We start from the raw sequence: 16164 nt of genomic DNA on the forward strand, positions 1-16164 counted from the left end.
TGTAGTTTGTGTTCATGGTCGTAAGTTTGTAAAACATACAAACTTACTGCTAATTTGTTGTATTAAGGACTGGTAGGAAATGACTGAAGATATAGAGCTATGAAAGACTTACTTAGGACATATATTATCATGTCCTAATTACAAAAAAAATGCGGTACGTTATAAATTGTACTTTGACAAAACTTCCAGGAACAGAAAGTTTTAATGCATTTATTTCTAAACAGTGTATTATTTGCTTAAAAGCGCTTTAAAATAACCCATTAAAAATAGTTTCAAAGCGCATTACTTTTAAAAAGAAAACCTAAACATAACCTTTTAAAGTAAAAGCTAAAATAGACTAATAGTAGATAGTCATAATGGCATATTATACGGTTGCAATAACCTCTGTGACACAGTTCTTGCAGCCATTTCCTAACGCTCCCGTTTTGAGCGGGCTTTTGTGAATGGGTCAGGGAACGACGAAAGCCAGAAAGCGTACATATACCCATAGTATATAGCCGTTCAGTTGCCGGTGACATAATTGTACAAATTTCATGAAAAGGTAGGCCAATGCGACTGATCGTAGACGGTTAATTTCCTGCTTCAGTGGTACTGAGCTGGTTGCGCTCAGCAGTCGGTAAACGATCAGTGGGTTTAGCAATCGGACATTCTAAAGAAGGCAGCTTTTCTTTAGAATGTCTTTCTTAAGAATATTGTTGGTATTTGAGTGGAGATAGGACACGTCAAAATTATTTCAACATCCTAGCCTTTCTTTCAAGTACGTATATTGTAGTCGGCTTGCAGGTAAAAAAAAGGTTGATTGAGATATTTTTCGTGTATGTCTAAGACGGTTCACGGCTTTCACGACTTTGCTGATGAACCGTGCAGTAAATAAGTTATATTGGCTCGTTTTAGTGTGTTTATAAGTTTATAGTAAAGTTTAATTCTGCACACTGCAGCTGTCCAAGCGTTGTTCACGAAATAGAGTAGTTTTAATGCGGTGTTCTGTGTTGTTGTCCGGAGATTGGCAACGTGATGTTAGTCTGCAGTTTGCCCTGCAAATCCACATAAAAGCAAAAATTTAAGTCATTTTGGAATTCATGCACTGGTAATTAATATCCTAGCTAACCTATGCTGTTTTGGATTAAAGCTACAAGCCTTGAAGTACTCTGACTGAAGCATCTTTTGTGTTACGACATCGGCGGCTATCTAGATGCATCTAAACAACATGATCTGGGAAATTTTACAGTAGCGCGAGTTTTAGTACTAGCGATCAGCGAGCTTTTGACATTAAAATTTAATGAAGAAAATAGATTAGTTAGAGTGCAATCGAGTATCGAGAGTTTGACATTTAGAATGTTCTGCCAAAATATGTAGTTCTTGCCGAGCCCGATAGAGGCGTTAAAGAGATTTTAGTGTAAAATTTATCGACAGCTAGCCGGTTGTCGGTAGCCAATAGAAATAGAGAATCGAGCCACTGATCAGTTTTTCATATTTCGATTGTCAATAGTATTAGGAAATCGCCCCACAGCTTTACGCGATATCACCAGATAGTCTTGTTGCTAACCGTATTCTTCTAAGTAGTGCCTAAATCCCGTTATATAAAAGTTCCTGTGATTTCTTCTTACTCGTCTCTTAAGTGGAGAGAGGGCCGGCCTTCTTAGAACTGATGTAAGGCTGTTAAACTCACTGATCTTTAGGAGGTTACTTCCTATGAAAATAATAAGAAGATTAAGTATATGTGCGCAATGACAGGTGGCTTGGTAACGCTGAGACCCTATAGGCTTATCACGCAAGCATGCGTTTGCAAATAACGCCATTTTCGTTGTACTAAAGTGATTTCTACATTAAGATATCATATTCATTCCAAAAACAAATCAATACTAATATTATGAATATAAAATTTGCCAGTTGTTTTTGTTGTTGTGTACAATGTAGGCAGTTTTACATGTTTTACCGTAAATATCCCCCTAAGTGGCTTAAATAGGGGATGAAATTTTGTCAGCTAGTATTTAATAAAGTATCAAATTTAGTTACGCGTAACATTTGATTCCACAAAATTAACGATTTTATCGACAACAAATAAACGTTGAAATTCAGCAGCGTTTTAATTCAATGTGGCTTTTTGAAATCGTATTAATCGTGTTTCTGTTTTATCAGTTTACACGTTAATGCACTTGTTATTGACAAGTGATTAGCGCAATGAAGTTGTTTATTGTTTGCATAAAGAATTGTTATTTTATCCGTTTTTGAGATTCAAAATAATTAAATGGAAAGTATATTTGAGCTTTTCAATGAGCCATTTAATACGCTAGACTATGATATTGTTGGTCACAGAGTCCAACTGGATTTTGATACTAGCAAAGTATAAATTCCCATTAGGAAATTATCAAAGTAATTCAAAAATAGGTGTTACTTTTTATTAATTAAAGTCAATAATACTGACGATAGCTATGGAGGGTTTCACCACTTACAGATGAGCATGTAGTTAAATTCAAATATATTCTGTGACAGTGCTTCTCATGCATTTGCTGTCACTTTATCTTTGGGATAGACTATCCGCTACTTAATCGTAAGCTATGAAACTGGCCTTTGGAATTACAGTTATTATTGTTACCGGTTTATTTATATTAATCACTTTATCAAAAAATACTGGAACGTATGTATATTATTGTGTATTACTAAGTTTACCGTCGCAGTCATATTCACATTTGCAGATATTAAACACATCCTAAGCATAAAAGATTTTCTTTGCTTTGGATTTTCAGTACTTTTTAGGCTAACGCATTTGCTACGACACATATGGGACATATAATATTTTTAACGATCGCTAGCCTGGAACGAGAGCCTCCTACTTGCTATTTGGCTTTGAATCAGGCCCAGTTTTTTACCACTAACGTCCTATATTTCGCATTTTTAAAGACGATTTCCGCATAGAATTTTTATGTATAGGTCTTTACAAACATACAAACAATGAGCACAAAGTACTACAGAGGTGTTCATAACTGTTTCGTGTTGTTAGAAATTCGTTTATCTCTACAAAAAACGGGCACTATGTAAATGAGCTGAAACAACTAGAATATTGTCTATACAATATTTTAGTCCTATATGAGAATTTAACGTTAGCTTGTTTGCCATGATGATTTATTACAAACAAAATCCAAATTTCTGATACAAAACGTACAAAAAATCAACGTGACTTTGGTTTTTCTTAGTATTTCGTAACAGTCGAATGCTTTTTTTTCAACATTTCCGTATTTCGCTAGCGAAGCCGAAGAACTTACACGATCGGGTCTTTAGTCATTTCGCACCACAAGCTATTCGCCCCGCGGTGCGGTCCTTTCGCACCGCAGTGGTTGGAGCGGGGCAAATGGCCTAAGGTATATTTTGGAATAGGTCGATTCGGACCGATGTTAAAACGAATCAATATCCCTTTAGTAGGTCTAATTTGGACTCATAAAAAAACAAATCGAGAATTCGTACAGATGAGAAGAAAAGTGATTGTTGACAAAATAATGTTACAGTATACCTATGTTTGAACACAATGTAAACATGGCGATATCGATTTTATAAATAATCTTACGAACTACAAAAAGAGAAATCAACAAAAAAAAAATAACACAAGTATTAGTAATATGGCAATGGTTTAAAATCACAGTTATATTAACATTTGACGCTTTACTTTGAAATAACTTTGATAATCACAGACTATGCTGTCCATTACAATTTCCTCATAACTAGTTTAATTTTCAAAGTCACAGGAATAATATTTTATGTTGAATAATATTTTGTGTTTGGTTGTACAATGATACATCCTCTTTATCAAATTAACCAACTCAATAAAAAAATGTGGTCCGCGTGGACCCATTGTAACAAGTTATTGGGCGATTCGCACCTCGGTATGTAACGACCCATTCAGAAATAAGAATTAGGCGATTCGCACCGCGGGGCGAATCACTTGCGGTGCGAAACGCCTAAAGACCCCACGATCCACGTGACATACCGGAACGAACGAAAACGATGATTATTCTTTACGGCATCGTTGCCGTAAAGAATAATCATCGTTTTTCATCATTTTCATCATCATTTTAACTTTTTACTTCCTCCAAAAACAAACACGATTTGATGGAATTTCTACGACTTCCTAGAAATTTCGACACATCAAATCGTGTTTGTTTTTGGAGGAAGTTGTTTACCAATTTGTAATTCTCGATTAGAGTATGGAACTTACGTTTAAGTTTTCGCTACTAACTAAAGGTTGAAAATGCTTTGAGTGTATTACTATAAGACTCCTGTTAGTAGGAACCAAAATATTGGGCTACCTATAATAAACAGTTAGCCTTACTAACAACCTAAGTATTGCAATGGATAATGTGATGTAGTGCTTCATCGAATTTTGTGTGATAGACAAAAAACTTAACAGGAAACAAAAAGGTATTATTTTCAAAGTCTATTTAAATCGAATCTACTCATTTTGACAATACTACACCCTTTTGCTACTAAGAAGTTAACATAAACTATTAGGTATAGTAATCTAGTTAACCTACAGTATTTGGAACCTTAGTTAGGTATATGCAGTATTATACAGTGTGTTCAAGATCTCCTCTAATCAACATTCCTGGAGACGAATACACCCGTATGTGGTTTAACCTCAATATCTACAGTTATACGAGTATATTAGTAGTGACTGATTAACAGTTTTGTAGATGGCAACTTTATAAGAATTATTTTAAAAGTTCCAACTATCTATGGCCTAATTTTTAGGATAGATAAAGAATATAAATATTAGTTTGTGGCTTTAAAATAAAATAAATATGTGAAGGAAGTTGTTATAAAGAAATGACAATACAATATTAATCTTAGAATAGTAGTACATTTCCTCTTTATTACATACTTTTTTTATGTGAAAATAAACGTAGATCACATCAGTGGTGTATAAATAAAGCCAAAATACGTATGAGGTATAGAAAGAAGCTTTTTTGGTTCTCCATCCGCCCTCATGATGACGTATTAAATCATTACTAAGTAATCAGTACTAGTTTCTAATGAGGGCCAATACTGACACGTATGTATTTATCATCATACGACTTAATACATACATACACAAATACATCTACTTATCGTATGCTTAGTGGTCAACCTAGTGTCAAAGTTGTTCAAGCCGGGCGGCTATTGACGTGGCTTACATAAATACATACATATAATACGTGGGTATAAAGAGACATGTCATACAAAATATCATTTTTATCTTCAACCTCTCTTTATCTTAAGCTATACAACGAACCAACAAAGCGTAAAACATCATCAAAACAACTCCATAACTACAAAACAAAGACGATCACCTCACGAACTGAAACGCACCTATAACAATATAAAAATTTGAACTAATTAGCGTCGTTGGTCCGTACGATCAATAAGTAGCTACTGGCCTGGCCACGTGCTCGAACAATCGATTGTTAACATGACATTTTGAGTGTGTGCTACTACGATATGAGAGCTACAAAAAATAAATGGTTCTCGGGTTCGTGAGGTTTACTTGAGAATAATCTGCAATTTATTTGATTGATTGGTATGTAATTCTAAGATAGTAATTCTTTTGTTGCAATTAAACAAAATATGTTTACAGTTTTATGAGATTCTTGTTCAATCGTGACGGTAATTGCATTATAAGTGCAACTTATTTAATTGATACTTTAAGTAAAATTATAAATTACATAGAAACAATTAAGTATTAAAATATTAAGTTACATTGGAATTAGCTACAAGATAGTACGAGTTGTCAAACTAGTGTCAAATTAATGAAGAGCCTTGGACGCCGTACGAGTACGAGTAGTACCCCGTACGAGTTGTCAAACTAGTGTCAAAGTTAATGAAAAGCCATGACGTGTAGTATAGTCTAAGCTTATTATCCTAATTAACAAAAGCCAAGAAATTCTTATATCCTTTCTTTGGTATATCTACCACTAAGGTCAACACGGCGTTTAACTGGCTTAAGACGCTCTGACATATTGTATATTAGTAACAAAAATTATCCTATAGAGTATTCTCATTGATTAAAAAAAACCCAACCATTGTTTTTGTCTTACCTTCAATTAATCGACACACTAGTAAACAAAGTATACCTGCACCAGCGTTTAGTCTCAACAAGTAGTCTTATTAACTTTTACTATAAAAACAAATCAGAGTGAATCCAATATCCTGTCCAGTTTTAATATTACTAAGGATCCAGTTAAAGGCTGGCTGCAAAAGGCTTTCACCTCTCAGTTGGTTTGGCCAGTGAATGCAACCAGCTACGAATATTGGAAAGATTGAAAACTGCGAATAACCTAGTGTTCTGAAGACTGAAACAAAAAATCGCTTCGTTGTCCTAACTCTAAAAATATTCGCTCAACGGAATTGAATTTTTTGAACTACCCTATTGGTTTTTTACTTTACGTTTTTTAAGACTGCTGTAGTCCTTGGTTCAGCGATTGGTAGCATAAACCGTTTTTTAGCGCCATTCTAGAAATAACGCAATTCCGATAATCCTAGCTGAGAAAAGTGCAGAAAGTATAAACCCATAACCACATCACGTTATAAACCGCTTTAACTCATAAAACAAATTACTTAGCTAACCAATTCAATTGAAGTATGCGTTAAGTTTTGCATAATCATAGAGGCGTAAAACTATTTTCCAATTTGCAGTACAGAAATAGATGGAAAAGTCCACAATTCTAGCTTTGAAGCTACCAAATATAGCCTAGAGTACAGTGGTAGCTTACCACTGTACTCTAGGCTATATTTGGTAGCAGTACCTAGTGTCCACTGTCCACGTCCACGTCCCTTCTCTGTCGAATTAATCGTACCCAACAGACAATTGAGTTCGTAAATAGATATCCATTAGAGTCAGGGCATTAACTGTCCTGTGATTATAAAGCTCGAAGCACACTTTCACACTGGGTTTACGAACGGTTACGTTCGTAAACCAGTTCGTAAATCAGTCAGTTACGCGCGTCAGCGCGTAACTGACTGATTGTTCACTCCTACAAGTCGTGGAGGCAATTTCAGCCGTAGTTCGCAGATATCTATCACTTCAAAACTCCATAACATATTTATTTATTTAGTACCCAAAAATTACTTACACAGTGTTTGTAAAAAATCATTTGCTGCTAGTAATATGACACGTAAGATCATAAGAACACTGCAACTGATGCAACACGGCCCCGTGGGAGACGACGCGACACAACAATAACTACCGTAAGTTCAGTCCAACCTGTTTGCTATGTCACTTACGATGCAGATTGCTTACGTACATGAATCGTTTTGTAGTAATTATTTCCACATTTACTTCTATCGAGTACATCAGTATCGATGGAAACAAAAAAATAGCTATTGCAGGCTGCGTTAGGGAGGCAGTTTTTCATACACAATTTCGCGAAAACCGCACCGAAAGAACTATTTTCATATGTTAAACTTTGGTCCACGAAAGAACAGTAGAAAATTACACTGCTGGTTAAGGGTCGACGCTTAGTTGATAATGATTCATTTTTTAATAGTAATGTGTACATCAGCCTTTATCCAGCTGACTATTTCAATCGCTATGTAAAACTTAAAAGGGTATCCATGTAAAGTGTGTTTGTAAATGCCGGCACCGAATTGACTGTGAGTGCATTTTAAAACTTTGTGGTCTCAATTAAGTGGACTTTAATTATTTATTTTTGTTCACTATTTAAAGGTTGGATAGTGAAAGTTTTGGGCTATAAATGCCGCGTAAATAGTACTCACTTAAAATAATTTCGTAATAGAAATGCTTGCTAAAAGATTAGTGTAATTAAGCATGGTGTAGGGGAAGAATTTGGTTAGGATAAGTAGTGGTTGGCAAATACAAGTTTATTGTCTCTATTAAAAGCCATATAAACATATTTTTTTTATTAAAGCAAAAATAAATTTTACTTTAATGTATGGCTGAATCTCTGCAACTACTAAACCAATTTCAAATACTCTTTTATTAAGAAGTAATAGTGCATTATCCGTCAGAAACAAAGAATACTATTTCTGACGTTAATATTTAAAATAATGGCAACTTAATAGCAGCAGTTTGTACAAAAAGGTGTTTACCTATTCAGTTTATTGAATTCACGAAGCTCAAGTAACAAATTGTCCTCAAAGTAGCGATGACTTGAGGCACATAATTATATTAATTACGACAAAATAGGCGCAAGGAACTCTCGAAAAAAACAATTGTTTTGTGATTGCCCAATTTCTTTTTAATAGGCCATTTAAGACTTAAACGTCTTAGTAACGGGTAATTAACAAGTGATTATGATACCAATTCGATTCCCGAATTAGGATTTACCAAGCTAGTTGTTTTTATTTTAGCAGATTAATGTTACAAACTATTTTGATTGATAGCATGATGCAAGTAGCGTAACTGCTTAGAATAATTTAGAACCCGTAAAATTGTTTTAGGTATACCTTCCATGGGCTTCTTACCCTCGCCTAAGGATACTAATATGATCCATACCACTTATTTTCTTCACCAGTTGTAACAAACTATAAGAATTATTAAAATAATTAAAAACAAATACATACAAATCTGACGCCATGGATAAAGCCAATGTTGATAGAAATGGTACTGTATAAATAAATAAAGTCATACAAACATACACAAAATCACGCCTTCTTCTCATAGGCGTAGGTAAAGACCATAGAACCTTCATAGTTCAACTATATAATCCAAAATCTACATTTGTATCTTTCATTAAGCGTCGCGTCGCATCGCGTCTGAGCGTAGGACACATTGCAATCTAAACTTGCTAATTCAATGAGTGCACTAACGCGTCTGTTACGTATTACTTACAGTGTTGCAACAAAAACGTTTGAAATACTCTACAGTTTAATTATTTTGTGTGGTAACACTGTTGTGTAATGAAATTGTGGATTTGCATTGAAATGCAGTGTTAAGCTCCATGTCCGATTTCCGTGATTTTAACTTTGGAGTGATAAGTAATGGATATAATATATATAATAAATAAATAGCAGCTTTGTTGCAAAGAAATTTTAATATCCCGCAGGTTGGCTAGCAGTCATTGTTAAATGCAAAAATGCTGGATATTAAAAATTAAAAAACTGTGCGAAAAAAGTGTGTCGCTGTAGGAGACAATGAATACGAATTTAGTTATTTAAGAATCGCTGCAAATTAACAAACACATTTTATAAATTACATATATACATAGGTTATTATGTAAAAATACTGCTTGCAGCCAAAATGTTGTTGAGCTTTTCGTCATAACATATTATAACATTACTATAATACTTGCAATGATATCCTCCATAAAAATAATTGCTAAGAACTAATATCACATCATCTATGAAATTAAAAACAGCTGTCGTAAAGAACTATTCAGCGCTATCGGCTGCTATAACTTGTAAGCGGGAGACGACTTGCTAATTAAGATCCTTACAACACCGAGTGGGCGCCCCACTCCGTCCTATACAACGTCGAGAGCTGTGAAATGAAGACATCACTATTTTAGTGTATTGCTTCAGAAATATTAGACAGTTTCATTTTGGTTACATAATAGTTTTAAACATTGTGCAATAGATTTGGTTGTGTATTGTCAAACCTACTGAGAATGTATAAAGGAATGAGCTAGTTCTGTAGCGCGATTCTTTAGCTTCGGTATAGTTGAGTATCGAATGTTTGACATTTAGAATGTGCTGCCAAAATAATTCCTATGACAGTATGACGCCCGTTAGAGGCGCTGATAAGATTTTCATACAAAATTTCTCCATGACAGGCCGGTTGTCGATAGTCGATAGTAGTAGAGAATTGAGCTACTGATTGCTTGTCAGTAAATGATGAGTGGGTGAAGGAATCTTTACAGTGGAATTATATTGGGTAGCCGCTTTTTGAGTTGAGTGTCTCCGTGCTATGGAGACCCAGTAGAAGCCCTATTGGTGTATGTACTCGTATGTAGGTGGTCGTATAGTTTCATATGAGCTGAGTATGTCCGTGTGTTAGGAGAGTACATAGACGCTTGTAGTTGTCAATCGAGATAACAGTAGGTAAGCGATATGAAACGCCTTCGAGCTTGAACAACTTTGACACTATGTTCACGACAAACCATACGATTAAACATACACTGGCCAAAGATAGAGTTACAGACTTAAAACAAATAAGTTTTATATTAGGTAGTCAGTGTTTAGAACATATATTTGTATGATTGCATTGTTATAGTGGTCGTCTAGGAAAAGAAACTAAGTACTTTTTGAGATACACAACGAAAACGTTTCGTGACTAGTTGCAATTTTTAAAAGAGAACCGTTTTGTGAAGTAGGAACTGTAGCTTGCTTTTTTTAAGGTTAGATAGTGTCTTTGTAAGGATTATTTAACGATAAGTATTCGGAGAAAATATGAAAAATTTGCAAGCACGAATTTTATTTTAATATTTTCATGTACCGTATGTATGTGGGACTTTAGGATAGGCTTATTAGATAAAAAAATAACATTCACATAAGGCTAGCAACGAGATCCATTATTCTTAGTGTATTATATCTTAGTGTATGTGTTTTACTTCTTAGTGTATAATAGAATACGGGAATTGACGCGAACACGCTTTTTACCTTAAAAAGGCATTTTAAGGTAAAATGCGTGTTCGCGTTAATTCCCATATTCTATTATACAATAAACATGCAACGCGAGAGTTTAAAAGTTATGAGGTACATCTTAGTATAATAGTGTTTTAGACCTTAAACATACTCATTGGAATAATCACAGAGAAATAAAAATGCTGCATTTAATTTCTCTTCTGCTAAAGGGAAAAATAGAGCGTCGAAATTTTCGGAACTAAAACCACAAAATTCCGAGTGCATTTAACTATACCTCTAAAAACTTTAAAACGTGATACATTATAACGCTATCTAAACTTGCATCACCGCACCAAGTTGGTAAAAAGTTGAGAATATTTTATATATGAGTTAGCGTTTGGACACGACACACGGTGCGCGGTTGCGGGACGAGTGCGGGAGCACGACGACTATTTGTAGCACGCTGTTGGTTAGACGGCGACACACACAACACAGGCACACGCGCGTAAACCGTACGTGTCGTCCAGCATGACAAAAAGCGTTTTAGGTATTTGTAGTTACTACGAGAGCTGACAAAACACAATGACAGCTGCAGCGGCTATTACAAATAGTACTTCAAATACCGTTGTAAACGAGCCCGACACGCTCCTGCTCTCTATATGTGCCTCGCTTTAACGAAAGCAACGAGGCGCCCACATCGCCTCTCACCGGTTTCTATCACAAACTGCATCGCCATACGCTCGTAATTTAAAATGTTAGCGCTTTCATTTCACTCGGTTTTAGCACTTGAAACGACAGTTTCTGCATGTCCTTATCATTTAATTAAAACTTTACATTTTAGTTTCCAAAACTATTTTCTACGTTGCGAGATTTATAAGCAGTGTACGAATAGTTACTTTAATTTATACTAAAGTAGTAGTAAAAAAGTAAAGGTTTTTCGAAAAGACTGACTGACTGACTGGTAATCAACAAAGCTATGCGAAACAGCTGAGCGTTGCACGAAATGCAGCCTAGGTGTCCGGACTGATCTAGCCACTGAACAAAGTGAATTTCGTATTGACCACAAATCTCGTAGACAGCGTCGTACTGTTCCACTTTTGATGTAACCCTGATTTCTACGGTTAAAGGTTAGGATTAGAATTGAGATTATAGGCGAATTTTCTTGTAGCTTTATCTCGTTTTTGAAAATTCATAAAATAGTGGTGACTACTTTTGATGGTAATATTTTATCATATGTTTAGTAGTTAATCTAGTCATAAATGTGTATCGGTGTTGGTTAAGAGATTCGAAAACCTTTGGCATGGATTATTACTTATTTGAAGACAGTAAAATGCTAGAAAATTTGTGTGGTCTTGTCAGAAAAAGTCGTGGACTAGTAATTGGTAAAAATGCGAGGAAATCACCATGATCTTGACAGATAAAGGCCTAGTCATAGTCAGTTGGTAATAGCGTAGTGGTAGTATTATCAACCGATGAATAAGGTTTTGGTACAATTCCCGATTAGAAGAAAACTGGTTGTTAACTCAATTTTTCAGCTTTTGATTGATGATAGATATAAAACGTGTATAATAAGGCTACCATAAATAATATATTGTAACCACGTAATTAATTAGCCCATGCTTGAAATCCTCAAACATAGTAACCACAAATCAACGATTTGAATGAATAACACTTGCAAAAAGGTCTCATTTGTGGTTTACTAAATACTACGCCATTTGTGGTCGAAAATTGGCATATTGTTAACCGTTGGCACTTAACTGACAGATAATTTTAACACTATAGTATGCTACATTTAGTTAATAAACATAGTATAACGATATTTTTTCATGTGAGTTGGCAGAGTTCAAAGAACGCCAATTGCTACAATACTTACAAGCTTCTTTTGAATCAACATAACATTTTATGGTGACCCCTAAGTCCAATTTTAATTCGTGTCTGTAGTTTCTTAGTTATTTAAAAAATACTTCGTACCACTTTTAAACATCAGAATAATCCATCATCCCAATTTTAATCAAGTAAGTTTAAACGTTTTCACGATAAAGAAGGACAAACAAACGCACTATTATAAGTTTGGTTTGATGATTTGAGTCACCTAATGACAAAAACAAATAAGTACCTACACATTTTTCTAGTTTCACAGAAACCCTAAATGCAAGGTTTCGGATTCGATATCCGACTCGGCAAGCGTGTTGGAGAATGTTTTCGTGTCCAAAGTCATGCAACTGCTTGTGAGAGCGCCTCCGTACTTAGTGCATTACTGAATAGCAAATACAGCAAAATATTTCTTTCGCAATATAATTTATTTCCTGACAGTTTAACTGGTATAACTTGTTAAAGTGACTTGGAAAATCTTGGGATTTTGCTATCCGTGTTATTGTGGAACAAAACTAAGGTTGTATGTCACTTTTACCTACATAGCCAATTTAAATATATCCTATAAGCAGCATTACCTTGAAGAGAGCTTTTTATAAAATAAATGGGTGTTTCTTGTATAGGCATGTAAATATCGTCACTTATTATCAGGTAAGGTAGGAGACAAATTAATGCAATTACATTTGACATGACAATTTATTTAAAAAATATTGTAGACGGTTAATTTTTACGAAAAATCAAAACATGGTCCAAAACAGAATTTAGATGATTAAATTTAGATACTTAATACGCTTGTCCTGGTTCAAAATCCGGGCCATTATCTTTTCTTAAAGAAAAGTAAGCCTGCCATTACATCTTCAATCTTAGACTTTTACGAGCGACCAAGTGTAAAACACCCAAAAATACTATACCAAAAATGTACAAAATAAGCTATTGAATTCGGTCGGATAATATTTCGTTAGTACAACGACGTACAACGTTATTTATGACTGTTGCAACGCTATCGTCCCCATTCTGTAGTAGTGATGAAAATCTTCTAGCTTTTGGCTTTGGTTTCATATTATGTAACTAAAGGAACGTGGACTATTTTTCTCTATTATAATTTGAAATTGATTAAAAAATACTATTTCAAAGTTTAAAAATAACTTATTTCATATAGAGTGTGTCACTATATAGTGACGTCACAAGGCATGTTATTCCATGCTGTTACAAAGAGCATATATTTTATTTTAGAAGAGAAGACTCTATATTATTATGAACTTCAGAGTAATGTCTAGCGAAAATAAAAATAAACTTCTTTATACTCTACTTTGGCTGGTTAGAAGTATAATTAGAAATTGAGATAGTAGGTATAGGCAATTTAGGAAAGTCAATATCAGCCTTTATTCCTGTTACAATAAAGCTTATTTTCTTACAGACACGCGGGGGCAGAACTTCCATGACTTCCATCTCCATTCGAAGAAATCTCAAACGACCTGGCAATTAATACCGGCTAATGGAATTAGATATATTATAACTTTATCTTAAATATAATAATGTAGCAAGCAAAACAAAAACCCAAAAAAATTAGAAGTAGAAAAATATAAACTTAAGACGAACGCATATCAAAAACGACTTGGCAATTTGAAATGGCAAATGTTATTAGAAATATTGTAATGTTATTCATAATTATAAACAAAATAGAAAATAAGTGTGATTTCATATCAAACAACCTGGCAACGTATCAATGGAAAATATGATTAGTAATATTATAAAATTAATGTATTAAACTTAAGAAGCAAATAAAAAATCCAAAAAATATAAAAAATCCTGAAAAAACCCTTATTTAAGGGTAGGAAGCGCAACACCCTGGCATGGCGGGTGCTTCCAACAAAAAAATATCCGTATAATATAAGAATATAGCAAATAAGGATTTGGCAAATACGATTACGAATATTATATCATTAATATAGATAAATATATATTATTAAAATACACTACAAAATTAAGATGGATTCATATCAAACGACCCGGCAATTTGTAAAGGACAAATGTTTTAAGAAATAGTATTTAAGAATTTTAATGTAGAAAGCAAAATAAAAATCCAAATAAAGTTAAAAATTTATTAAAACCCCTTACCATGTTAGGGTAAGAAACACAACACCGTGTGATGACGGGTGTTTCTCAACAAAAACAAAAAAAATGTCTGAAAAAACCCTGATAAAGTAAGGGTAGGAAACGTAACACCCTGGCATGGCGGGTGCTTCCACAAAAAAAATATTAAAATTATTCTAAAAACTTAAAAATCTAATATTGATAATTAAAACAAAAATATAATCTAGCCATTGCAGCCGGTATAAAATTTTTAAATAAAATAATTTTATAAAAAAAAACTTTAAATAATACATTCTTTAAACGGAGATGGAAGTCTTTCAGAAAGTTGACATTTAATCGACATCAGCTCGATACAATCGACCATTTGACATTTACTCGACAAAGTTCGATGCTATCGAAAGTTCACAACAGCAACCGTTGTAGTACTGAAAACAATAAAAATATCGTTTGTTCCTGTTATAAAGTTTAGTCGGTGGAACACTGAGATAAAAGTTGGTGTTATGAACGCTCCTGATCTGCAGGTGAACTTGTGCGTTGAATGTAGACACGGTTTTATCACAACTGTGTTGTGTACACGTCCTAACTTATTTTTATGTGGTTTCATGAAACTTTAAATGTGAGACGACGTTTTGATAAAAAATACATTTGTAAAGGTGTTTGTAGATTGTAAGGAAATTGGTGATTGGATGGAAAATGATTTTCCACGCATACATGCCCTTTCAGATTTGACTTCCTATTGTCACGGTTCTACGAGCTTGGAGTCTTGCTGTAATTTGCATCCAAGGTTTGTAAATATAAAGTGTTCTATAAAATAGTCAATTACTAGAGTGAATGTTACACATAAGCATACAGGACCATTTGACTTATAATCATTGTATATAAGTTAAGCATTATATCTCTAACATTACTCTATCATCTCTAAAAATACTCTTGAAATTTAAATCGATCACCACCTTTCAGAGTAAAATATAACTTTCGAAATCCAACAAAAAAAAAGTGGTTATCAAGCAAAAAAATAACAAACCTCCTTCTTTTTGACATCGGTTTAGCAAATATATAAAAAAAACCAGCCATTATAATATAAAGCAGTAAAGCTGGCAACATAGTGAGGTATCAAAATGTATCAATGTAGGTGCGGTGGACCGCGATGCGGTCGCAACACAAATTAAATATGAATACTTCTGCGGTCTCCGACTACGCTATCGTTCCTCCCAGATTACGGACACTCAACAAAAAAAGAAACTGATTTTTTAAATGAAATGCTAAGGTTTTTGTGAATAGCTAGAATTTTGATATTAAAAGTTTCAGGATTTAAGCAGGATACATTTTTTTTACTAATATGAAATGTTTTTTTCGTATTATTGTTTTTGCACTATGTTTAAGCCGTGTTTTTAGTCATTAATGTTTGCCAAATCATTCAACCCAGAATTTGGATCAATTCAATATTCTTATTTCAGCTGATTAAAGATGAAATTCCGATATGTATTGGTTTACAATAAACTACAACACTTCTCAATAGTATATACGACTGATAATAAATCCTAGCCTGAAGAAGTTTATCTCATTTCTCATACAGTTAACATTATGTTATAACAAAGTACATTTGGATGTATATTCCATACATTTAAATTAGTCATTACAGCGCTCGAA

At 34.0% G+C, this 16164-nt stretch overlaps 1 protein-coding gene and 1 long non-coding RNA gene across 11 annotated transcripts in view; both read left to right on the forward strand.

Moving 5' to 3' along the window:
- The window catches only part of LOC142986691 (uncharacterized), a 93822-nt gene extending 78989 nt beyond the window's left edge, over nucleotides 1-14833 (forward strand). The window contains exon 3 of the long non-coding RNA XR_012960419.1: nucleotides 13838-14833. This is a non-coding gene — a long non-coding RNA (uncharacterized LOC142986691). The remainder of the gene's footprint in view (nucleotides 1-13837) is intronic.
- Sh (Potassium voltage-gated channel protein Shaker) overlaps nucleotides 1-16164 on the forward strand; it is a 519456-nt gene that overhangs the window by 312538 nt on the left and 190754 nt on the right. The gene's annotated exons all lie outside the window — the stretch shown is intronic.

The sequence above is a fragment of the Anticarsia gemmatalis genome, chromosome Z (assembly GCF_050436995.1).
Source record: "Anticarsia gemmatalis isolate Benzon Research Colony breed Stoneville strain chromosome Z, ilAntGemm2 primary, whole genome shotgun sequence".
In the NCBI taxonomy this organism is placed as follows: Eukaryota; Metazoa; Arthropoda; class Insecta; order Lepidoptera; family Erebidae; genus Anticarsia; species Anticarsia gemmatalis.